At 43.5% G+C, this 24,866-nt stretch overlaps 1 protein-coding gene across 2 annotated transcripts in view; it reads right to left on the bottom strand.

The window, feature by feature from the left end:
- AGAP2 (ArfGAP with GTPase domain, ankyrin repeat and PH domain 2) overlaps positions 1 to 24,866 on the bottom strand; it is a 144,387-nt gene that overhangs the window by 91,172 nt on the left and 28,349 nt on the right. The gene's annotated exons all lie outside the window — the stretch shown is intronic.

The raw sequence follows: 24,866 nt of genomic DNA, 5'->3' as shown, positions 1-24,866 counted from the left end.
AAAAGCTAGAAAATTTTAAAAACTGATGTACAATGCAAAATTCTTAAAATGCTCACCCAACAACACAGTAAGAAGGGTAAGTCCTATCCTACCCCACTAAAAGATGAGCATCACAGCAGAGGCTAACTTAACTACCAAAGGCCTGGGTAAACAAAAAAGTTGTAGCTTCATGCCTAAAACCTGATGATGGCACCAGACATGGTTCCTTGGGGAGAACATTCCAGAAATGAAGGGCCACCAATAAAAAGGCCCGCTCTTGTGTGGCCACTCTCTACATCTCCCTCAGAAGAGGCACTGGAGAAGAGCCTCTGATGAAGACTGCAAACTCCAGGCTGGTTCATATGGGGAATGTGTGTGTGTGTGTGTTTGTTATGTGTCTTCAAGTCGATGATGATGATGATGATTAAATTTATACCCCGCCTTATGGCCAAAAGGCCCTCAAGGCGGCTTACAGAAACACGAATATAGCAATACATGCATCAATAAAATAATGCAATTCTCAAAATTAAATAACAAATAACACTATTAAAAGAAAAAAAACATTTAAATGTGTCACGATGAGAGAACAGCATTCAACCAGGTTTTTTATACTAGATATGCTCTGCTCCGGAGGTAGGACAGTCTCAATTTGAAAGAACATAAATTGGCTCTTCTTCAGGTTTTTCAGGACCTGATCTTCATGGCTCCCAAAAACATTGTCCTCCATTTTGTAACTTAGAGACAAGAGAACTTTCGTTTTCCTCTTCACGCTTCTCTGGTCCTGTTTGTACGTAGCAGCCATGTTGGTGATCACGATCTCTTAAGACTTATGGCAACTCTATGAATCATAGAATCATAGAATAGTAGAGTCGGAAGGGGCCTTTAAGGCCATCAAGTCCAACCCCCTGCACAATGCAGGAATCCAAATCAAAGCATTCCCAACAGATGGCTGTCCATCTGCCTCTTGAATGCCTCCAGTGTCGGAGAGCCTACTACCTCTCTAGGTAATTGATTCCATTGTCATATGGCTATAACAGTTAGGAAGTTTTTCCTGATGTCCAGTCAAAATCTGGCTTCCTGCAACTTGAGCCCATTATTCCGTGGCCTGCAGTCTGGGACAACCAAGAAGAGATCCCAGCCCTCCTCTATGTGACAACCTTTCATGCACTTGAAGAGTGCTATCATATCTCCCCTCAGTCTTCTCTTCTCCAGGCTAAACATGCCCAGTTCTTTCAGTCTCTCCTCATAGGGCTTTGTTTCCAGTCCCCTGATGATCCTTGCTGCCCTCCTCTGAATCTGTTCCAGTTTGTCTGCATCCTCCTTGAAGTGTGGAGACTAGGACTGGATGCAGTACGCAAGATGAGATCTAACAAGTGCTGAATAGAGGGGAACTAATACTTCACGCGATTTGGAAACTATACTTCTGTTAATGCAGCCTAATATAGCATTTGCCTTTTTTGCAGCCACATCACACTGTTGGCTCATAGTCAGCTTGTGATCAACGACAATTCCAAGATCCTTCTCACCTGTCGTATTGCTGAGCCAAGTATCCCCATCTTATAACTGTGTATTTGGTTTCTTTTTCCTAAGTGTAGAACTTTGCATTTATCCCTATTGAATTTCATTCTGTTGTTTTCAGCCCAATGCTCCAGCCGATCAAAGTCCCTTTGAATTTTGTTTCTGTCTTCCACAGTATTAGCTATGCCCCCCAATTTTGTATCATCTACAAATTTGATAAGCATGCTCTGTACCTCCTCATCCAAGTCGTTAATAAAAATGTTGAAGACCACTGGGCCCAGGACCAAGCCCTGTGGTACCCCACTCGTTACTTCCGCCCAGTTTGAGAAGGAACCGTAGATAAGCACTCTTTGAGTACGATTCCGCAGCCAACTGTGGATCCACCTGATAGTTGTACCATCCAGCCCACATTTAGCTAGCTAATCAGAATATCATGGGGCACTTTGTCAAAAGCTTTGCTGAAGTCAAGGTATATTATGTCCACAGCATTCTCACAGTCTACAAGGGAGGTTACCCGGTCCAAAAATGAGATAAGATTGGTTTGGCAGAATTTGTTCTTCATAAATCCATGTTGGCTCCTAGTAATCACTGCATTGCTTTCAAGGTGCTTACAGATTGACTGCTTTATAATCTGCTCCAGAGTTTTTCCAAGGATTGATATTAGGCTGACTGGTCTGTAGTTCCCCAGTTCCTCCTTTTTGCCTTTTTTGAAGATAGGGACAACATTAGCTCTCCTCCAGTCATCCGGCACTTCACCAGTCCTCCATGATTTCGCAAAGATAATAGACAGCGGTTCTGAGAGTTCTTCAGCCAGTTCCTTCAATACTCTAGGATGCAGTTTATTGGGCCCTGCCGATTTGAACTCTGTGACCTCCAATAGCATCTGTTGTTAACCACCCTGTTCGGATCTTGTAAGTTGTATGGGGAGAGGCAGTCCTTATTCATATGTTCAATCATAAGGTTAGGAGCTGCAAAGAGCACAGATGGTCTCTGGCCAGTAGTCATATAATCAAAGACAGATGAGGAACCTGCAGCCTCCAGATGTTGGACTATTGCTCCCATCATCCCTGACCATTGGCCAGGCTGGCTAGGGCTGATGGGCGCTGGAGTCCAACAACATCTGTAGGGCGACAGTTGTGTCCCTGTCCCTGATCTACTATTCATGTCCATTGGATGGTGAAACTACAGTGACTGGTTATTTTTAGTATGGCAGCCAGCTTTGTGAAAGTGCTAGCAAATCTCTTAACGTGTATCAAGATCACAGCTCTCTATATCTTAGAAGGGTATTTGTTTGTTTGTTTCATTTGTATACCGCCTCATAGCCGAAGCCCTCTGGGCAGTTTACAGCAATTAAAAACATTAAAAACAAATATACAAATTTAAAAACACATTTTTAAAAAGCAATTTAAAAACACCTGCTAAAATGCCTGGGAGAAAAGGAAAGTCTTGATCTGGCGCCGAAAAGATAACAGTGTTGGCGCCAGGCACACCTCATCAGGGTGATAATTCCATAATTTGTGGGCCACCACTGAGAAGGCCCTCTCCCTTGTTGCCAGACTCCCAGCTTCCCTCAGAATAGGCACCCGGAGGAGGGCCTTTGATGTTGAGCATAGAGTGCATCCACCCACCTAGGATACTGATGAAGCAAAGGCAAAACTCACAAATATTAATCAGGGTGGGACCCCTTAACCTGAAGGCTGTCCTCCAGATCCGGGCTTTTTCCCCTTCTGAAAACCCTTAAACCCCTCAGCTCTAGAGCAGCTGGTAAAAGGATGGGAGCCAGTGCAGATAGAACACTCATGTCTAAATTTGCACATTGAAATGCTAATTGAACCAGACATATTTGAGACATAATCTCAGCACACATGGAGGCAGTTGCAAGACTGGTCACTTTGCCACAATGGGCACGAACATCATTGTGTCAAAATGGGTCAAGTGAATTAGGGATTGTACAGGGCAGGGACAAAAGGGCCAGCAGAACTAAACTGATTGACAGCGGAGACAAAAGAGGCAAGGTTAATTGACAGCAGATACTGCAGACTCTATGGAGCTGAAGAAAGTATTTGCTGGGAAATTATTATTATTATTAATTGTATTTATTTGTTGCTTACTACAAAAATTATCATAAAGCAACTTACATTTTTTAAAGCATACAATACCAAATTTAAAATACATCAGAAGATAAAAGAACATTATTAACTAGTGCTCAACCTGCAGTAACATAAAAAGGACACAACCTACCCTACCCAACTAAAAGATGAACACCAATTAAGAGCAAAATGCCTGGGTGAATAAAAACATCTTAACCTGGCACTAAAAAATTCACAGCGAAGGCACTAGGCATATCTCTCCACAGTCAGGAAACCACCACTAAGAAGGCCTGATCTCATGTTGCTACCCTCGGCACCTTCCTCAGAGGGGGCACACAAGGAAGGGCCTCAGTTGATAAACATGTGGTCTGGGCAGGTAAACACAGGGTCCTGGGAGAGGCAGGACCTAAGGTATTGGGACCCTGAGCCACATAAGGCCTGATAGGTCAAAAAATAGCACTTTGAATTGAGCCCCAAAACTAATATGATTTCAAGAAGAAGGGGGGGAAATTGCCTTGACTGGAGTAACTTGCCACACCTAGTTCTATATAATCACTAATGACTCTTCAACCATCAGCATGCATTTAAAAAGTGGTAGAACTGTAGGGTGGTATTCAATGCTAGTTCTAGACCCATGACTAACTTAGGTTCATTAATTTCATTTGGTCTACTCTGAGTAGGATTTAGCTTACTAAACCCTATATCCTTTTAATCATTCTTAACTACCCTGATTATGAAAGGTGTTATGGGATAACTTTTCTGTGTTAACCATCTTGACTATACTCCTTAAAAGGAGCCTAATTTGCAAAGGAGAAAGTTGCAAGACGACAGAGGGAAGGGAGCAGTGGAGGAATATAAGATATAATGTTCCTGTCTGACTATAAAAAAAAACATCTGCACTTCATTTTGACTGATCTTGCCATTCCTGAGGAACTGGTTTCCTTTTTTTTTTTGTCTTTGGTGCCATCCTCCTGCATTTGCCAATACAAATGTGGCCATAATTTGCAGATATTTCAGTCATATTACACATATTACACCTTGTCAATGGCACTGACTCCCAGCTCTTTTCCAGGCTCAATTCAAAGTTAGATTTTTGTTTAAGCTTTAAAGGACTTCACAGCTTGGGATTGGGTAATTTGGGATTGGGTAACCACCCATCTTCCAAATGTAACTGTCTGTGCACTAAGACCTTCATGAGAGGCCCTTCTTCAGGTACCGTCACCATCAGAGGTGCAGCAGTGGGGCAGGGAGGTCACTGGCACAAAGGGCCTTCTCAGTGGCAATGCCCCATTTGTAGAATGTTGCTCTGATGGAGGCTCACTTGGAGCCTACCTTATTTTATTTATTTATTTGTAAAAATACTTGCATACTGCAATTTAGGTTTCTAAAATTCTTCCAAGCTACACAGCAAGTGGATTGGACTGTGAAAGACCAACCCAAATGGTGTTTGCATTTTGACAACTTTGTAGGGCAGTACAATATCTCAGAGAGGAGTTCAGGTCTCCTGCTCCCCTGGTGCATTCACTATAGCTGCCCAATTTCCCTGCTTTTTAAAGTTTGGTAGAAATATCTGTGGGCTATAGGTACATTCTTAAACCGCAAGGTTTTTTGCCTATTAGTGAATTTCCCTGCTTTTTAATCCGGGAGGTAAGAAATGGGATCCTGTGCAAGTTTGCTGAGAATGGATTGATCATTTGCATGCTTATTGAGTTAAGTGGGATTTACACACACACACCAGGCAATCATGCCTAGGATAGATGAAACTGACCACAAGGGATGGGGAAGGGAAGACAGGGAGGAGTGGAAAGGCAGAGGGGAGGACTGGGATGGGAGCAGGCAGGAGGGGGAGGGGAGAAGAAGGACAGATGTGGTCGTTTGCATGTTTATTGAGTTCAGTGGGATTCACTCCCGTGCAATCATGCTTAGGATAGGTAAAACTGACTGTGGGGGGGGGAGGGACAGAGTGCTGGAGTGGGCAGGGAAGGCGGAAGAAGGAAGAGGGGAGGAGAAAGGGAGAGGAAAGGGGAAGGAGGGAAAAGGCAGGTCTGATCATTTGTATGATTATTCAGTTGAATCGGATATACTATGCAATCATGATTAGGATAGGTAAAACTGACCAGGGTGGGCCTGCCAACCAAGATGTCTTCTGTATCTTTCACAGTTGGGCAGGGGAAAGGGACCATTCTACCTTGTGGTTTTTCCCATTACAATGTTGCAAGAACACCAGCACTTGGCTGACTTTCTCTTCTCCTAAAGATACAGGATCAGTCTCAGGCCCTGAACCTGGCAACCCTACCTCCCACCCAAATTTAAAACAAAGCTGTCCCTGGTCACATCCACACCAGGCCTCTATTACACTTTGGACAATCATCATTTATTTATCTATTTATTTAGTGTATTTATATACTGCCCCATAGCCGAAGCTCTCTGGGCGGTTTACAATAACTAAAAACATTAAAAACTGACTGTTAACCATTCTCTCAGGGGAATAGGAGTCTCCTCTCAGCACCCTTCACAAACTACACTTCCCAGGATTCTTTGAGGGAAGCCATGACTGTCTCAAGTGAAATCAAGTCTGGTGTGGGTGTGGCCCTCTGATTAGCCAAGCACAGCAGCTGTGAGGCTTTTAGAACACTGACAGTTGGTCCTTACTGAGCATGCCCCGCGTTATAATAGGCTTCCAGCCAAAATTTCTTAAATTAATTAAAAATCAACCAGGCATTTTCTTAACTTTTAAACTGCAGTAGATGAAGATCAGAGTATGGGGCAAGGTCAGTATTAGGATTACAGGTACTCTGTGAACATGGCTGATTTTTAATGAATTTCAACAGATTATGAGAACTCGCAGAAAAAAGTCCAAAAGGGCTCTGAGTTTTTCTCTCTCTTTTTACACTTTGAACTCTCGATTCTCTCTGACTGTTTTGTGTATCACCATGAAAATTGACAGGGTTGTTAAGAAAACATTCCTGAGTTCAGAACTATATGTTTTGTAAGGTTTTGTTTTGAAATGAGCTTATGGGAAGCCTCAGAATGGCATGGGGCATATTTTCCATTTAACATTGCGGAATGTGAAAAATCCCCGCTGACTATAGTATACAGCCACTCTCGTGGCTGTATAATTTATGTATGGAATTTATATTCCTCCCTTCCTCCTAAAGGAGCCCAGGGCAGTAAACACATCAGTAATAAAACATTACAATTAAAAACATCTAAAAACAATCAACAATTAAACCAATTAAAAATAATTCCAACACAGATGCAGACTGAGATAAAGATCTCCACTGAAAAGGCTTGTTGAAATGTCCTATTGAATTCAATAGGGCATACTCCCAAATAAGTGGGGTTTATATTGCAGCCTTAGTGACTGCATCACAGTGACACTAATTATGTAAACAAGATTCCTAAATGTAATTTTCCTTTTCTGGGACCAGCTCAGTGTTCAACTCTTATATAATGTCCATTGTTATGGAGAATGTCAAAAGGGTTTGGAGACAGTTTCACTTCACCATTACAGAAATTCTTCCTTTGAGAAGGAAGGAGTCATTACAGACTCCGCACATAATCTTGACTGACCACTTTTATTGGATGCTCCCTGCTTCTTCTGCTAGGCTAGTGTACTGGTCTGCTTTTGCCCTGAACAATGTAAATGACAAGGCTTAAAATTTTAGCCTTAAAGAATCCTAATGACTATTTTAATAAGAGTCTCGGTTAGTTAGAATGCTATTTTATGTTTTCATTAATATTCCACTGCTTAATGGTTTGTTGTTGTTTTGTTCCTGGGTTGTTCTTGCCACTGTTTCTCTAAATCAGTGATTCTCAAACGGTGAGCCCAGGCACACTGGTGCGCCTTAAGAGGTGGCTAGGTGTGCCTCAAATATTATGAAAGTATATTTTAAAAATGAGAAGAAACCCATTTGTATAGGGTAAGTAATAGTTTTCTATAGTTTATTTTTATTCATAGTTTAAAATATATTAATATATTTTTAATTTTGTACACAAAGTGCGCCAAAATTTTTTAATATTTTTTACAGTGCGCCGCGAACCAAAAAAGTTTGAGAACCACTGCTCTAAATGATGAGAATATGCTATAGCTTTAATAGAGCAGAAAGGAGTAAGAGGTAGTCGCAAGATGCAGAGCAAGGAGGATGCTGGAGCCATCCACCACTCCTGCTGCCACATGCATACAGTTCCCCACACCTCTCCCTCTCAGGAATTGGCAGTGACGCTCGGGGTTCATTAAGCAGGTGAGCAATCACTGGCCACTACTGATAATATCCACATTTTTAAAAGCAATTTTCCTTAATTGAATACATTTTATATGTTGTTTTTGATTAATATATGCATTTTAATGCACACTTTCCTATTACACATGCATTTTGGGTACACATTTTTTGGTTGGAGAACTGCACAGCAAAATTAGAAGAGTTTCATATGAAAGCTGCATTTTGGTTTGCATATTGTTTTGGGAAGTGCAGATTAGGTAGATTCAGATTAAAATGTGTGAACCAAATCCCCCCCAATCTCTACCCCTTAGCAATTCACATAGTGTGCAACAGCCCTCAGATTATACAGCTCCAAGAGTGGCTGTATACTATAGCCAGCGTGGATTTTTCACATTCCGCAATGTTAAATTGAAAATACCCTCCTGCCATTCTGATGCTTCCCATAAGCTCATTTCAAAACAAAACCTTACAAAATTTATAGTCCTGAACTCAGAAATGCTTCCTTAACAACCCTCTCAATTTACATGGCGATACACAAAACAGAGAGAATAGAGAGTTCAAGTCTAAAAAGAGGGGGAAAACCCAGATCCCTTTTGGACTTTTTTCTGACAGAGTTCTCATAATCTGTTGAAATTCATTAAAAATCAGCCATGTTCACAGAGTACCTGTAATCCTATTACTGACCTTGCCCCATACTCTGACCTTCATCGTCCGCAGTTTAAAAGTTTAAAAAATGCCTGGCTGATTTTTCATTAATTTAAGAAATTTTGGCTTGAACTCAATGATAATGTTGGGCATGCTCAGTAAGAACCAACTGTCTGTGTTCTAAACGCCAGACTCACAGCTGCTGTGCTTGGCTAATCAGGGGGCAACACCCACACCAGACTTTGGTAATGGACCCTTGCCATCTCAAACAATGAATGGTATAAAGCTATGGGTAGATAAGGTATTATGACCAATGGCATCTGCTTCCAAAGTTTCAGGGCTGGCCATCTGAAGCCAAGCAGGTACCGAGGAGGGGTGAATCTGTCAATTTCATTTTCTCCTTTTTCCACATCAGTGTGTGATTTTCTAAATAAAAAAGTCTGCATGAACGTTCATCAAGTGCAAATTTCTGCTAATTACACATTTTGTACGTAATTTTCCCTAATGCATATTGCTGTAAAGCAATTTCCCCCAATATAATGCATTTTTATATATTTTCACTAATATATGCATTTTTGTGCTCACTTTATCCTAGTAAAGCGTAAAGTTGCTTGCCTCCATAGCACTCTTGATGTCCCATCCACATCTACTGTGGTCCGCAATGAGGTGTCCAGTACAACGTCTGCTGCAACTTCTTGGGAACATTTTCAGTTGATGCAGCCTGATGATGTAGACAAGGTGATTGCAATGATGTGGCCAGCAATGTGTCCTCTCAACCCGTGCCCTTCTTGGCTTATTAAAGCTTGCCGAGGGGGGTTGACCAAGTGGATCCAGGGTGTGGTCAACGCATCATTGCAGAAGGGAGTGGTTCCAGGCACCCTGAAAGAGGTGGTGATCTGACCGCTCCTAAAAAAGCTCACCTTGGGTCCATTGGTCTGTGACAATTACTGACCAGTCACAAATACCCCCCTTTTAGGGAAGGTGATTGAGAGGGTTGTGGCACAGCACTTGCAAGTACTCTTGGATGAAACAGATTATCTTGATCCATCCCAGTCTGGGTTCAGGCCTGGTTATGGGACTGAATCGGCCTTGGTCACCCTGATAGATGACCTTAATCAAGAGGACAGGGGGAGTGCGACCCTGTTGTTCTTACTTGATCTCTCAGCGGCTTTTGATACCATTGACCATGGTATCCTTCTGGGCCAACTTGGTGAGATGGGTATTGGAGGCACTGTTTTACAGTGGTTCCGATCCTATCTCCAGGGTTGTTCTCAGAGAATAGCATTGAGTGACTGTCTTTCACCCTCCTGGCAGTTGTGCTGTGGGGTGCTACAGGGTACCATCTTGTCCCCAAACGCTGTTTACCATCTAAATGAAGCCCTTGGGAGCAGTCATCAGGAGATTTGAGGCAAGGTGTCAGCAGTACGCTGATTATACCCAGCTCTATTTCTCTGTAACATCTGAATCGGGAGAGGCCGTGCAAGCCCTGGACCGGTGCCTGGACTCAGTGGTGGGCTGGATGAGGGCCAATAAACTGAGTCTGAATCCTAGCAAGACGGAGGTGCTGTGGGTTGGTGGTTCCTGAGTTTGGATAATTGGTCAGTTGCCTGCTTTGGATGGGGTCGTACTCCCTCTGAAAGAGCAGGTCCGTAGCCTGGGGGTGCTCCTGGATCCATTTTTGTTGCTAGAAGCCCAGGTGACTTCAGTGGCTAGGAGTGCCTTTTACCAGCTTCAGCTGGTAAGACAGCTATGGCCATTTTCTGGACCAGGATAGTCTTGACCACTGTTGTCCATGCACTGGTAACCTCCAGACTGGATTACTATAATGCACTCTATGTGGGGCTGCCCTTGAGGTTGGTCCAGTGCAAAATACGGTGGCGAGACTGCTCACTGGGGCAGGGTATCGCCAACATGTCACTCTGCTGCTGAAAGAATTGCAATGGCTGCCCATTTGCTACCAGGCCAAATTCAAGGTTCTAGTCTTGGTGTACAAAGCTCTATACAGCTTGGGACCAAGATACCTGAAAGACCAACTTATCCCTTATATACCCAGTCGATCACTGCGCTCTGCAGATGAGGGCCTTCCGCAGATACCATCTTATCAGGAGGTCCGTTCTGCACAACATAGGAAATGGACCTTTAGTGTGGCGGCACCTAGCCTGTGGAATTCCCTACCCTTAAATATTAGACAGGCACCAACTTTTCGGCACCTATTGAAGACCTTTCTCTTTCAACAAGCCTTTTAAGTTGAGACTTTATCCCAGTCTGTGTTGGAATTGCTTTTTAATATGTTTTTAAACCTTTTTTTTTTTAAAAAAACCCAATGTGTTTTTAATCTTTTTTTAAAAAAGATGTCTTGAAAGCTTTTAAAAAAATGTTTTTAAAGATGTTTTGTTTTAATGTATTTTAGTCTGTTTCTATTATGTTTTAAGGTGTTTTTAGTGCTTTTGTTTGTTGCCCTGGGCTCCTGCTGGGAGGAAGGGCGGTATATAAATCAAATAATAAATAAATAAACAGTACTTGCACTTTGGTACATATTGCTTGGCTGGAGAACCACAGTGCAAAATTCAGAGAAGTGCAAATTTTGAATGATAGCTATGTTTTGGTTCACTTTTTTTTTTAAAGTGCGAATTAGGTAGGCTCACCTAAAAATATGAACTAAATGGAATTTCTCCCCCATCCTAGTTCCAACGAAGCAGGTAGTCAAACCAGTATCCATGCCAGCCACCAGGGAAGTGGGCAAACAGAGACAGGTAATTTGAAAGCGCAGATTCAGGAGCCTGTCCAGAATAAGAAGCATCCTAAGAGTATTTGAAATACTATTGGCTCCTTGAGACACTTGAAAACTGCCAAACTGGTATTGAAATACAGTTCTCTACTTATCCAGAATGACAACTCCAATGTGCAGCAGGAAGTAAGCCAACATTTTTCCTGGAATGTTACTATGGTTACACAGAGTGTATAGTGCCCAGAACACTCCTGTGAAGTGTCTGGAAACCCAGGCTACTCACACTTATTTCCTGTGTAGACTAATGGTGGTCATCAGGGGTATAGTTGTCTAGGGACGTGGGGGGTCATTACTTTTTTGGGAGCAGGGTCCCAGCCAGTTCTCTGTATATGAGCACATCAGCATGAAAATGGATCATGTTAGCCACTGAGAAGTGTCCTTGTCCTTTCATGCTGATTGGAGCAAATCAGAATTAAAGGAGATGAGTCAGCCGCTCAGAAGAGACTCTGAAGTTAATAGATATGACTAACTTAAGTTCATTCATTTCAGGGGGGTCTGCTGTGAGTAGTACTTACTTGAAAACAAGCCCATGATTCCAAAGAAGATAGCTTGAAGTTGGCCATCAACAGTTTAGTTAGCACCTGGACAGCAGACTAAACAGGCACACAGGTCTAGTGAGATATGTTGCATTTCTGTTTAAATCATAGCGTTTCTAAATGGGCATCTATACATATAAATTAACATATGCAAGTTTTATGCACATGTGTGTCTTCTCTTCTTTTTTAATGATGCATTTTCTCTTTTTGGGCACTGCATAAATTGTCACTCTACGCCTGGGCCTTATTGCTTCTTTAGGCCCCAGATCTTGATCCTGAAAGGGCCACCCAGTACTTAGTTTTCAGGTGTCTGAGACAGACAAGGCAATACACTGAACCACATTTACTCTGAAGCAACAGATTGTTCAGCATGAACCAGACTGTGACTAGCAGTCAGCGGCTCCTATTGTTTCACTACAGGCCAGATTTTTCACAAGCACTTGGTGTGCTACTAATGGGAACCTTTTGAAAATCAAGTCTGTAGATTACAGATGGAGCTTTAAAACACAAGGTTGGAAACCTGTTTCAAATCTTAGCTGGGAGTAAGTGGATATATAAATAAATAAAGCAAATGAACAAACAGCAAACAAACAAATAGGCACTCCGCAAAGAGCTCCCTGCCAGTCATGCTTTATTTTGGACATTTCCATCACTGCCATCCTGGTCAAATCCAACTGCTTGTTTCTGAGTCAGAGGACCTAATGAAAATATGTCTTAGATTTGTTTTAAAAAAATCCCTACATTTTGTCGTTATAGCAACCAAAGCTCTGAAAATGTAGGAAAACAGCAGGAATAATTAAACTAAGCGGTGAAATCAGCATTCATGGGAACAGGAAAATGTACCTCAATTCTGGTTCGTCAAAAACAGAAGGGTATGTATGTGTGTAGTGATGAGGCTGGTGGTGGGGAAGAATGGACTGGAAAAATAGTCAATAGCCTAAACAAGAGGCAGAGATAGGCTCATGAAAAATATCAGATGCAACAGTCATAAGGCCAGTTAAAACAGCAGAGAATCTCCTTCCTTTAAATGGCAACAAAGGGAAGGAGGGAGATTTGCACTAGTGGAGAAACTGACACCAGAGATTCCCCAAAAGCAAAGTAGTTTACATAAACAAAGAACCTTGGGTGCCCATGTATCCTTCTTTACAGAGGACAATTCTCTATTTGAAGGGCTGTCAGAGGGGTGGATAATGTGCTAGAACACATTATCTGTTCCAAGTGCTGTTTACAGGTAAAGAACCCCAGGAAGGGAAAGTAGGAAAGCGACCTTGCAGTTGCCCATCAAGAGCCAGCAGCATCTGGACAGCAGGCTGGGCAGGCACACAGGCCACCTAGCCACAGTCTTCCCTGCTATGATGAAATGTATTACTATTATTATTTAAATTATAGTATGTATGTATGTACTGCCTTCAAGTCGATTCGACTTATGGTGACCCTATGAATAGGGTTTTCATGAGGCTGAGAAGCAGTGACTGGCCCAAGGTCATCAAGTGAGCTTCATGGCTATGTGGGGATTCGAACCCTGGTCTCCCAGATTGTAGTCCAACACCTTAACCACTACACCACACTGGTATTAATTATAGAATTGGCATCTATAAATATAAATTAGCATATTCCAGTCTGTGTCCTCTTTTGCCTTCTTTTTCTGGTGATGTGTTTCCTCTTTTTTGCCAATGCATGAGTGGCCGCCCTAACCTGAAACTGTCAAATTTACACTGGATGGAGGTTTAGTATGGAAACGGCAGGGAGGCTTTCATTAGGGATGGAGGAGAAATTCAATTCAGTTCACATTTAAAGGTGAACCTACTAAATTTGTACTTTCTAAAACTGTAAGCAAACCAAAACACAGCCATCCTTTGCAACCTGCACTTTTTCAAATTTTGCAATGCAGCTCTCCAGCCAAGTAATGTGTAAAAAAAAATGCAAATATGCATGAAGATAACATCCAAAACAGCTTTATATTAGGGGAAATTGCTTTGGAAAAATGTGTATATTAGTTAAACTGCTTACGAAAATGTGTATATAGGGAGAAATTTGCACTAAAATGCTGAAGACTTTTCATGAGGACTTTTTCCCCAAAACTGATGTGGAAATGTGGAGAACCTAATTTAAGATTGGAAAAATGAGAAACTGAGAGGAACCAAAATTGACAGATTCACCCATCCCTACTTCAACAGGGAGAGTATTAGCCTCACTGATTCCAAGATGGAAAGAGAGAATTTAGAGCAAGTGGAAGTTCCTTGAGTTCCAGTCCTTGGAAAAAGAGCGGGATAAAAATAAAGATGATAAAAAAAGTTTAATTCCATTGACCCAATAAGCAAAAGCAGATTTATTCATTTCCATTGAGGATCTGTCCCAGTGACTCTAATGGAATGAGGCCAATTTATACTTTCTTGGATCTTATAGATCTGTTCAGACAAAGAACAAATGGGGCATTCTACTTACCTAGACCTAGAGGAACTTATACAGTAGGGCCCCACTCATACGGCGGGTTACGTTCCAGACCCCCGGCTAAAAGCAAAACCCACCAAAAAGCGGAACTCCTTCAATAAAATGGTGCCCGACACTTGAAAAATGCTGTAAAAGTGGAACAAGCGCCATATTTGTTTTAATGTTTTTGATTGCTCTAAACCGCCCAGAGAGCTTCGGCTATGGGGCGGTATACAATTGCAATAAATAAATAAATATGGGGCCTTACTCTAATTTTATTTATTTATTATGTTTATATACCGCCCCATAGCCAAAGCTCTCTGGGCGGTTTACAGCAATTAAAAACATTAAAAACAAATATACAAATTTTAAAACAAAAAACAATTTAAAATACAATTTTTAAAAAAATAACAATGTAAAAACACATGCTAAAATGCCTGGGAGAAAAGTCTTGACCTGGCGCCGAAAAAATAACAGTGTTGGCGCCAGGCGCACCTCATCAAAGAGATCATTCCATAATTTGGGGGCCACCACCGAGAAGGCCCTCTCCCTTGTTGCCAGACTCCAAGCTTCCCTTGGAGTAGGCACCCGGAGGAGGGCCTTAGATGTTGAGTGTAGTGTATGGGTGGGTTCATGTCGGGAGAGGCGTTCCATCAGGTATTGTGGTCCTAAGCCATGTAAGGCTTTATAGGTTAAAACCAGCACCTTGAATTGAGCTCGGAAACATACAGGCAGCCAATGCAAGTGGGCCAGAATTGGTTTTATATGCTCGGACTGTCTGGTCCCTGTTACCAATTTGGCCGCTGCATTTTGCACAAGCTGCAGCTTCCAAACCGTCATCAAAGGTAGCCCCACATAGAGTGCATTGCAGTAATCTAACCTGGAGGTTACCAGAGCATGGACAACTGAAGCCAGGTTATCCCTGTTGAGATAGGGGCATAACTGGGCCACCAACCGAAGTTGGTAGAAGGCACTCCATGCCACCAAGGCTACCTGAGCCTCAAGTGACAGAGATGGTTCTAAGAGAACCCCCAAGCTACAAACCTGCTCCTTAAGGGGGAGTGCAACCCCATCCAGGACAGGTTGGACATCCACCATCCGGTCAGAAGAACCACCCACTAGCAGCATCTCAGTCTTGTCTGGACTGAGCCTCAGTTTATTAGCCCTCATCCAGTCCATTGTGGCAGCCAGGCACCGGTTCAGCACATTGACAGCCTCACCTGAAGAAGATGAAAAGGAGAAATAGAGCTGTGTGTCATCAGCATACTGATGGCAATGCACTCCAAAGCTCCGGATGACCACCGTATTAGCGGAATGCCAAAAAGTGGGGCCCTACTGTACTGATATTGGTCTCTCTATTCTTCACACGTGTAACTGAATTTCAGCCCTTCTTCACCCTCATCTGGTCAGCCATTTTATTTTGCTGGCCTGAATAATGGGGTGGGGAGGGTAACTACAGTTGCCAACAGGGCTGTGGAGTCGGAGTCGTGGAGTCGGAGTCGGGAGCAATTTTGGGTGGAGTAGGAGTCGGACAGTAGAAAAATAGAGGAGTCGGAGTCGAAGGTTTGGCATACCGACTCCACAGCCCTGGTTGCCAAGTAACCATAGTGGGCATGATCACTAAACTCTTCTGGGTTGGTGGGATTTGGAGAAGGGATGGGCTGAGATAAGGCAAATCCGAGTGGGAGAGATGGGAAAGAAGGCTTGAGTTCCTGTCTAAGGTGGCATGGTACTACAGTATTCATTTAAAGCAGTATCCTACCACTTTAAACAGTGATGGCATCCCCCCAAAGAATCCTGGGAACTGTAATTTATTAATAGTGCTGAAAGTGGTTGGGAGACCCCCTGTTCCCTTCATTGGGGCACAATTCCCAGAGTTCCCTGGGAAGAGGGATTGATTGTTAAACCACTTTGGAAACTTTAGCCCTGTGAGTGGAATAGGGGGTCTCCTAACCACTCTCAGCACCCTTAATAAATTACAGTTCCCAGGATTCTTTGGGGGAAGCCTGACTGTTTAAAGTGGTAGCATACTGCTTTAAATGTATAAAGCAGAGATGGGGCCTTAGATGCTCCCCAAAGCTATGGCTTTCTACTTGGTCCATTGTTGCCACTAGTACAATGCTGATATTCTTCTAGAGATAATGGTTTTATTGCATGTAAAATAAATGAAGGGCTTTATTATATAGAATTGAAAAAGAAGTCACTGCAAGACAAGGGAGGGAACTAGGCAGGCAAGACAGGAGGACAGAAAGACATTTTATTGTATTGTTGTTGTTTTTTAATTGTTGCAAGCTGCCCTGAGCAATGCAAATAAGATCAAAAGTGTGGTATATGTTTTTAAAAAAAGGCCATTTACCATTGTGCTGGGCTTTATTCGGTGACAAAATAAGACCTTAATCTCAAAGTAATAATCATTCTTAATTGCAGGACTGAAGACCTAAGTAAGTTAGAGTCCCAAGGGCCTAGTTCACACAAACTTGAGTGACAAACCTGTTTCTGGATGGTATCTGCTGATTACTTGTGAATGACCTCGACCTAAAGCAAGAGTGTTGATGGGTTCAAACATTTGTTCATTCATGGACCAATGGCTCATCCATACTTTACATGACATTTGAACTTGCTGCAAGTACATTCGGGTTTGTTCTACACTTGCTGCAGTATACATATTGGGTGCATTTGCACTACAGACTTGAAAGTGGTTTAACCTCTCCAGTCTGTAAGGAATCCTGGAAATTATAGTTCTGTGAGGATGAACTTACTATCTCCCTCACAAGCTCCCTCACAAGATAGCACTCCTGGGATTCTTTGGGAGTAGCCGTGATTGCTACATTGGTGTAAAATATGCAGGGACATTCCATTGGTATGTTCTGAGAGAGTCATGCCTGGTTGTGATATGGGTCATCTTCAATGTTCCATTAACTGTGGGAACTTATGAGAGGGAAGCGTGGCAGTGAGTGCTCTAGCTTTACCCTACACATCACCCTCCACGAGCTGGAGTTTGAAGCGGAGAGCCTGGTTCTACTCATGTAGGTGGACCGGGTGAAGGAGAACCCTGATTTTCCAGGGTTCTGCTTTACACAGGAAGTAGAAGTGGCCTCCCTGCTTCACACAGTTGCCCTCCAGCTCACAAAGGATGAGGAGGAGCAGAGCCAGCATGCTCACTCCCATTCCCCTCACCCCTCAGGTATTAGTTTCCACAAGTGCCGGAACACCTAAAAAGGAGGTTTGGGGAAATGTGTATTTTATGTTTTAAGACATACATGCCATTTTCACACTTCCCTGGCTTACCACAGCAAACACTGAATAAACACCAGGTCTGCCCTTAGCAGACATGACTCCTATGTTAAAAAAATGAAGTAGGTCTTGCTGAGTGCAGGTAGGCATCTAGACTGTGCTAATCTTTAAAGCACTATCAGTTTTTCCCCCAAACAGGATACCCCTGGAACCCCTCATTCAACTGCAAAAATGTTCTTTACTGTCCACAGGAGAATTCCCAAATTGTTTCCCTTCACTTCTGGCCCATGCAGCAGCCCAGATGTGCTATTAACGAGTAGCTTCAGCCATCAATGCTTATTAAAGGAAACATTTTCCACCAGTTAGTGCCCATTGCGGAAACATACTTAGCTATTTTTTATTATTATATTTACTTCCCACCTTTTCTCCAAGGAGCACAAGGTAGCATACAAACAAGACCCCTCCCGATTTTATCCTTACAACAGCCCTGTAAGGTAAGTTAGGCTGAGAGACCATGACTGGCCCAAGGTCACCCAGTGAGCTGCATGGCTGAGTAGGGATTTCAGCTGTGGTCTTCCAGGGCCCAGTTTGACACTCTAACCATTAGACCACACTGGCTAAATATAGAGCTAGAGAAAAGGTTGTATCTCACTAGCCAGCCATGACACTGCCCTAACTCAGCATCAGTTTTTCCCATCTGTAAAAGGAGAATTAAAACATCCACCCAACAATGTTTTGGAGGACATAAAAATGCTGTAAAGCTCTTGGTGTATTGAGAGTGGATAAATTCATCATGATCTCATAAGGGGCATCCTGTATTTCTGAACCTTGTCACTTCACTGGAAGGGTTTACAGAACAAACACTATGTGCATTAATTTGAAATTGCAATCCAGCAGCCCTCACTGAAACCAGAAAAGATATCTGTAGGGTTTCCCATTGCAAGCCCTCATTAGGGAACACCTTTTGCTGGTCCAGCAGGTGTACTTTGCAGGCTCAGAAGCCCAAGCATCCAAGGGGCTAATGCAGGTCCACAAAGCCTTACAAACAAAATCCCAGCAGTTCACACAGATCCAGCTGCTCCCATTTGTTTCTTTAAGGCCAGTGCCAGCAGGGAGGGGCTGCCTGAAAGAGGCATCCTCCGAATCCTTTGGGCTGTACTGGCACCAATACTGAGCTCCACAACTGAACCCAGAGACTGTTGGGCCTTTTCAAAGTAGCTCTTTGTTCTAGGGGAGCCATTAGTATCAGCAGGCAGTGTGGGGGAAGTGGCTGCTTACTGCCCAATCTGCAAACCAGTGAAATCCAAATGGGTGATTTGAAGCCAGTTGAGTCCCATTTGATTCAAATGGTTTTAAAAACTCATCCATCGGCTTAACTGGGCTATGGAATTAATCACTAAGCAGAATGCACACACCCTTGTATCCTATATTAATTAATATCAGGCCTTAATATAAGGCAGGGTTAAGCTTAGCAACCTGTTTTCAATGGCAGGATCTGGCATAATTAAGAAGAGCACCTCCAAAGGTATACAGAGTACAGTTCTTTCACCAGTAACTGTCCAGTCCACCCACCCACATCTGGAATCAGTGGGCTGGGATTCTAGGCCAATTGGTGTGATTTCCAGAGAGACCTAAAAAAAATAAAATTAACCACTGACAACTACTCCCCACTAATTTCATGCTTACACAATCGCTGATTCTGACTTCACCCATAAGTCCACATCCTTTTAATCACTCCCACCGTGATTATGATAGCAGGTTAGAGATGTTAAAGAGAAATTTGTACTGTAATCTTGAATAGGCATCCTTGCTCATCTTAGGGATGAGCAGGGAGAAGGTTGGTGGGACTGAGAACAGCTGAGAGTCACATCTACGCCATGCATTTAAAACATTCTTATACCAGTTTAACAGCCATGGCTTCCCCCAAAGAACCTTGGGAAGTGTAGTTTGTTAAGGCTACTGAGAGATGTTAGGAGACGCCCTCACAGAGCTACAATTCCCAGCATCCTTAACAAACTACAGTTCCCAGGATTCTTTGCGGGAAGCTATGACTGTTAAAATGATATGAGTGCTTTAAATGTATGATGTGGATGTGACCTAGGGGAGACTCTCGTATCAGGTCCATTGTGGAATGGAAGTACCCCGTTGGTTATAGAAATACTCTCCATTGTACTACTTGCTACAGATGGTAATATGTGGTATTTGGTCATGTAAAATCTTCAGAACAGAGACAACATTTATGATAGAATCAGTAACTAATTCCAAAAACCTTTCCCTAATTCCTTTGCCTATAACATCGAAAGCACATTTTAAACATGCACGATGACAAGGATCTTTGTACTGCACAAAACAAAAGCCTTACTCCCTCCAAATACCCCCCCCCAAAATCTCAGCATTGGGTTTCAAGGGCTTGCAATAGAATAGAGTGTACACTTACCAGGGAGCTGCTACTAACCCTGGCTCTCTTTGTTAGTTGGGGGTACATGTATGATATACACATTTCTGCTGGTCTCATTCCTCTATTACATGCTTAGGTGTAGGCTGAACTAGACATTTGGCAGCAGACCTGGGTTAAGAACATAAGAACATAAGAAGAGCCTGCTGGATCAGGCCAGTGGCCCATCTAGTCCAGCATCCTGTTCTCACAGTGGCCAACCAGGTGCCTGGGGGAAGCCCGCAAGCAGGACCCGAGTGCAAGAACACTCTCCCCTCCTGAGGCTTCCGGCAACTGGTTTTCAGTAGCACGCTGCCTCTGACTAGGGTGGCACAGCACAGCCATCATGGCTAGTGGCCATTGATAGCCCTGTCCTCCATGAATTTGTCTTCTTTTAAAGCCATCCAAGCTGGTGGCCATTACTGCATCTTGGGGTTGCTTCTGACCATCTGAAAAGTGGCAGGGAGGGCGATCTGGAGAGGAAGAGCAGTAGTCTGGAAGAGACCGTATGTAACCTTCCCCACGCCTGCTCTTTTCCCCTTCACCCCCTCCCTCAGAAACTTTCTCCCTAGCTGGGGTTCCCAGACCTGTATTAGTTACAACTGGTAGAAAAAACAGCACAAGGAGGGGAAGCATGAGAGAAGTGGAAGATAGGAAAGGGTTAATCACTCCCTCCTGCTGCTTCTCCCCTCCAAAATGAGCCCCCATCCATTGTTCTTCTGCTGTTCTGCAGCAACCCAGATTTCTAGACTTGGGTCTGCCACAGTACATCTTGTTCAGTCCTAGAGAACACGATGTGTGAAGCAGCCCATAAACTCCATTAAACTAGCTAGCTTGCTTGCTTGCTTTGCTCCCTATCAACTTGGGTGTAAAAAGTCACATTTTGTGAGCACTCTCAGAAACCCAAGTGTCAGTTTATCACATTACACTAAGTTTACTTATTATTTAATTTGTATCCTGCCCTTCCTCCCAGCAGGAGCCCAGGACGGCAAACAAAGCGCTAAAAACACTTTAAAACATCATAAAAACAGATCTTAAAATACATTAAAACAAAACAGCATTAAAAACATTTTTAAAAAACAACTTTAAAAAAGGGTTTAAAACATTATTAAAAAACATATTAAGCAATTCTAACACAGATGCAGACCGGGATAGGTCTCAACCTAAAAGGCTTGGTGAAAGAGGACATTTATTTATTTGTTTGTTTGTTTTATTATACTCGTATACCGCCCCATAGCCGAAGCTCTCTGGGCGGTTTACAGTAACTAAAAACATTAAAACAAATACAATTTAAAACAGATCTTATAAAAACAATTTAAAACACAATTAAAAAATTTAAACAGTATAAAACACATGCTAAAATGCCTGGGAGAAGAGGAAAGTCTTGACCTGGCGCCGAAAAGATAACAGAGTTGGTGCCAGGCGCACCTCATCAAACAGATCATTCCATAATTTGGAGGCCACCACTGAGAAGACCCTCTCCCTTGTTGCCAGACTCCAAGCTTCCCTTGGAGTAGGCACCCGGAGGAGGGCCTTTGATCTTGAATGTAGTATACGGGTGGGTTTGTATCGGGAGATGCATTCCATCAGGTATTGTGGTCCCAAGCCGTGTAAGGCTTTATAGGTCAAAACCAGCACCTTGAATTGAGCTCGGAAACATACAGGCAGCCAGTGCAAGTGGGCCAGAATTGGTTTTATATGTTTGGACCGTCTGGTCCCTGTTACCAATTTGGCCACTGCATTTTGCACAAGCTGCAGCTTCCAAACCGTCATCAAAGGTAGCCCCACATAGAGTGCATTGCAGTAATCTAACCTGGAGGTTACCAGAGCATGAACAACTGAAGCCAGGTTATCCCTGTCCAGATAGGGGCGTAGCTGGGCCACCAACCGAAGTTGGTAGAAGGCACTCCGTGCCACCAAGGCTACCTGAGCCTCAAGTGACAGAGATGGTTCCAGGAGAACCTCCAAGCTACAAACCTGCTACTTCAGGGCGAGTGCAACCCCATCCAGGACAGGTTGGACATCCACCATCCGGTCAGAAGAACCACCCACTAGCAGCATCTCAGTCTTGTTTGGATTGAGCCTCAGTTTATTAGCCCTCATCCAGTCCATTGTGGCAGCCAGGCACCAGTTCAGCACATTGACAACCCCACCTGAAGAGGATGAAAAGGAGAAATAGAGCTGCGTGTCATCAGCATACTGATGGCAATGCACTCCAAAGCTCCGGATGACCGCACCCAACGGTTTCATGTAGATGTTGAACAGCATGGGGGACAGAACTGAACCTTGCGGAACCCCATACTGGAGAGTCCAGGGTGCCGAGCAATGTTCGCCAAGCACCACCTTCTGGAGGCGACCTGCCAAGTAGGAGCGGAACCACTGCAGTGCAGTACCTCCCACTCCCAACTCAGCCAGTCTCCCCAGAAGGTTACCATGGTCAATGGTATCAAAAGCCGCTGAGAGATCAAGGAGAATCAGCAGAGTCACACTCCCCCTGTCTCTCTCCCGACAAAGGTCATCATACAGGGCGACCAAGGCTGTTTCTGTGCCAAAACCAGGCCTGAAACCCTACTGAAATGGATCCAGATAATTGGTCTCATCCAAGAGTTTCTGGAGCTGGCCCGCAACCACTTGTTCAAGGACCTTGCCCAGGAATGGAACATTTGCTACCGGCCTATAGTTATTATTTTCTGGGTCCAGGGAGGGTCTCTTCAGGAGTGGTCTCACTACCGCCTCTTTCAGGCAGCCAGGGACCATCCCCTCTCGCAGAGAGGCATTAATCACCTCCCTGGCCCAGCCGGCTGTTCCATCCCTGCTAGCTTTTATTAGCCAAGAAGGACAAGGATCCAGCACAGAAGTGGTTTCACGAACCTGTCCAAGCACCTTGTCAACGTCCTCAAGCTGCACTAGTCTTCAAAAGGTGCCGAAAAGATAGCAGAGATGGCGCCTGCCTAATATTCAAAGGGAGGGAATTCCACAGGGTAGATGCTGCCACACTAAAGGTCCGTTTCCTATATTGTGCAGAACGAACCTCCTGATAAGATGGTATCTGCAGGAGGGCCTCACCTGCAGAGCACAGTGATCGACTGGGTATATAAGGGGTAAGACGGTCTTTCAGGTATCCTGGTCCTGAGCTGTATAGGGCTTTGTACACCAAAACTAGAACCTTGAACTTGGCCCGTTAGCAAATGAGCAGCCAGTTCTAGAGTTGAACCTATCATTAGGCAGAGTAAGGCAGTCACCTCAGGCAGCTGGATTTGGCTGTCATGAAAAGGCAGTGAATTGTTAGTTATTTCACTTATTATGATTGTGTTTGTACTCCCAGGGAGAGACACTCAGAGGCCTCATGTGCTGACACTAACTTGTCAGTCTTGGATACAATGCCTCAGGCAACAAAATGTCTCCGGCTGGCCCTCCAAGCACTCATAAAGCCAGTCACACAGACATTCCCCAAATCGGGTTGATGTAGTTTCCCCATGTAACGATCATGCAAAATTGGTTAGGGACATAGGATATACCAAGTCAGACCATTGGTTCATGTAGCTCAATATTATCAATACCGACTTGCAGCGATTTCAGGCAGAGAATTTCCCCAGTCCTATCTGGAGATGTCATCAGGGATTGACCCAGAGAGCTTCTGCATGCAAAGCAGATGCGCTGCCAGTGAACCATGGCACTTCCCCTCAGGTTGTGTGAATCAGCCTTTATATAAAACACAGCCCCATGGCTGATCCATGGCTACATTTCATTTCTCAAGTATCGATTGGTATGCCATTCTAGAGGTGGATTCTTGTTGCCACATTTGCTGGTATCCTTCAATGCCTGATTCACAACGCCAGTGCAATGTAATCCCCCCACTACAAGCCAGTTCTCCTCAATCCTGCTGATGCCTCTCAAGCCAAATATCTGTATATACGAATAAGGAAGAATGCTTTGTTTGTCTGCAGATGTGCTATTAAAGACACTTACCAGCATCATGAAGATATGAATGATTCAGGGCTCAGATTAAAGCAGGGAATGTGAATGTTTGCCAAAAGCCAGAGGGAAACACAGTCAAGTGCTGGTGCTGGCAACAAGCCCTCTACTTCATAGTGAACAGAACATGCATGCTTAGCCATGGAAAATCATTGCCGAGCAACTTATTTTGGGACAACCTCCCTGTCAAGGCTGCCTTGGAGAGAGAAACATTTTCTTCCCAAATGAATATAAACAAGGCTACAGTAACAGGGCACTCAGGAACAGAGTTGCCCAGAATGGAATAGGATCTCAGACAGGTACCAGCCAAAATGAAAGCAAAGTTAGTGGGCTTTATTTCCCATTTTCTTTCTCATAGAATGGAAGGCTCTTTTCTCCTGAATATGATTGATCTCTAATCCTACTGGGAGAGATTGGCGCAAATTATCCCTTTAACCCTTCACCTCCCCCTTTTCCAACAAACCAAGCGGCATTAAAAAAAACACTCCTCTCTGGATATGCTATTTATAGCTGCATGCCTCCCTCCCTCATCTCCTCCTGAACATCGACACACACACACACACACACACACACACAGGGAGCCAGCACAATGGAATTAGGAGGCTGTTCAACTCTGTACAAAATAGAAACATCACTCCTATTTCCCCCAAAGGCTAGGCTACATACCAATCAAGATGACATTTAAAAATATGATATATTCTGCTTGCTCTGCAAGCCCATCTCGTAATTGGAAGACTGGATTTAAGCCCCTAAAATTACACATTTTGCAAATGAGAAATCTTCATTCTGTATTCCATTCAGACCAGATAGATACTCATGAATGTATATAATCATGCTACTTTGCAGTTTAAAAAAAGTTGTTTTGCAAAATGTGGAATTATTTTACAAGGATTGTGGGAGAGGGGTGGGATAAATGACATGCTGGGGAGACAATTTGTACATGTTTAGGGGTGAAAGAAAGAGAATGAAGGTGCATTGGGTTGGGTAAGGAAATGTGCAAAGCAAAAGACATCC

The sequence above is a fragment of the Rhineura floridana genome, chromosome 3 (assembly GCF_030035675.1).
Source record: "Rhineura floridana isolate rRhiFlo1 chromosome 3, rRhiFlo1.hap2, whole genome shotgun sequence".
Lineage (NCBI taxonomy): Eukaryota > Metazoa > Chordata > Lepidosauria > Squamata > Rhineuridae > Rhineura > Rhineura floridana.
The sequence above is the reverse complement of the archived record's forward strand: the minus strand, read 5'-3'. Positions and strand labels throughout refer to the sequence as shown.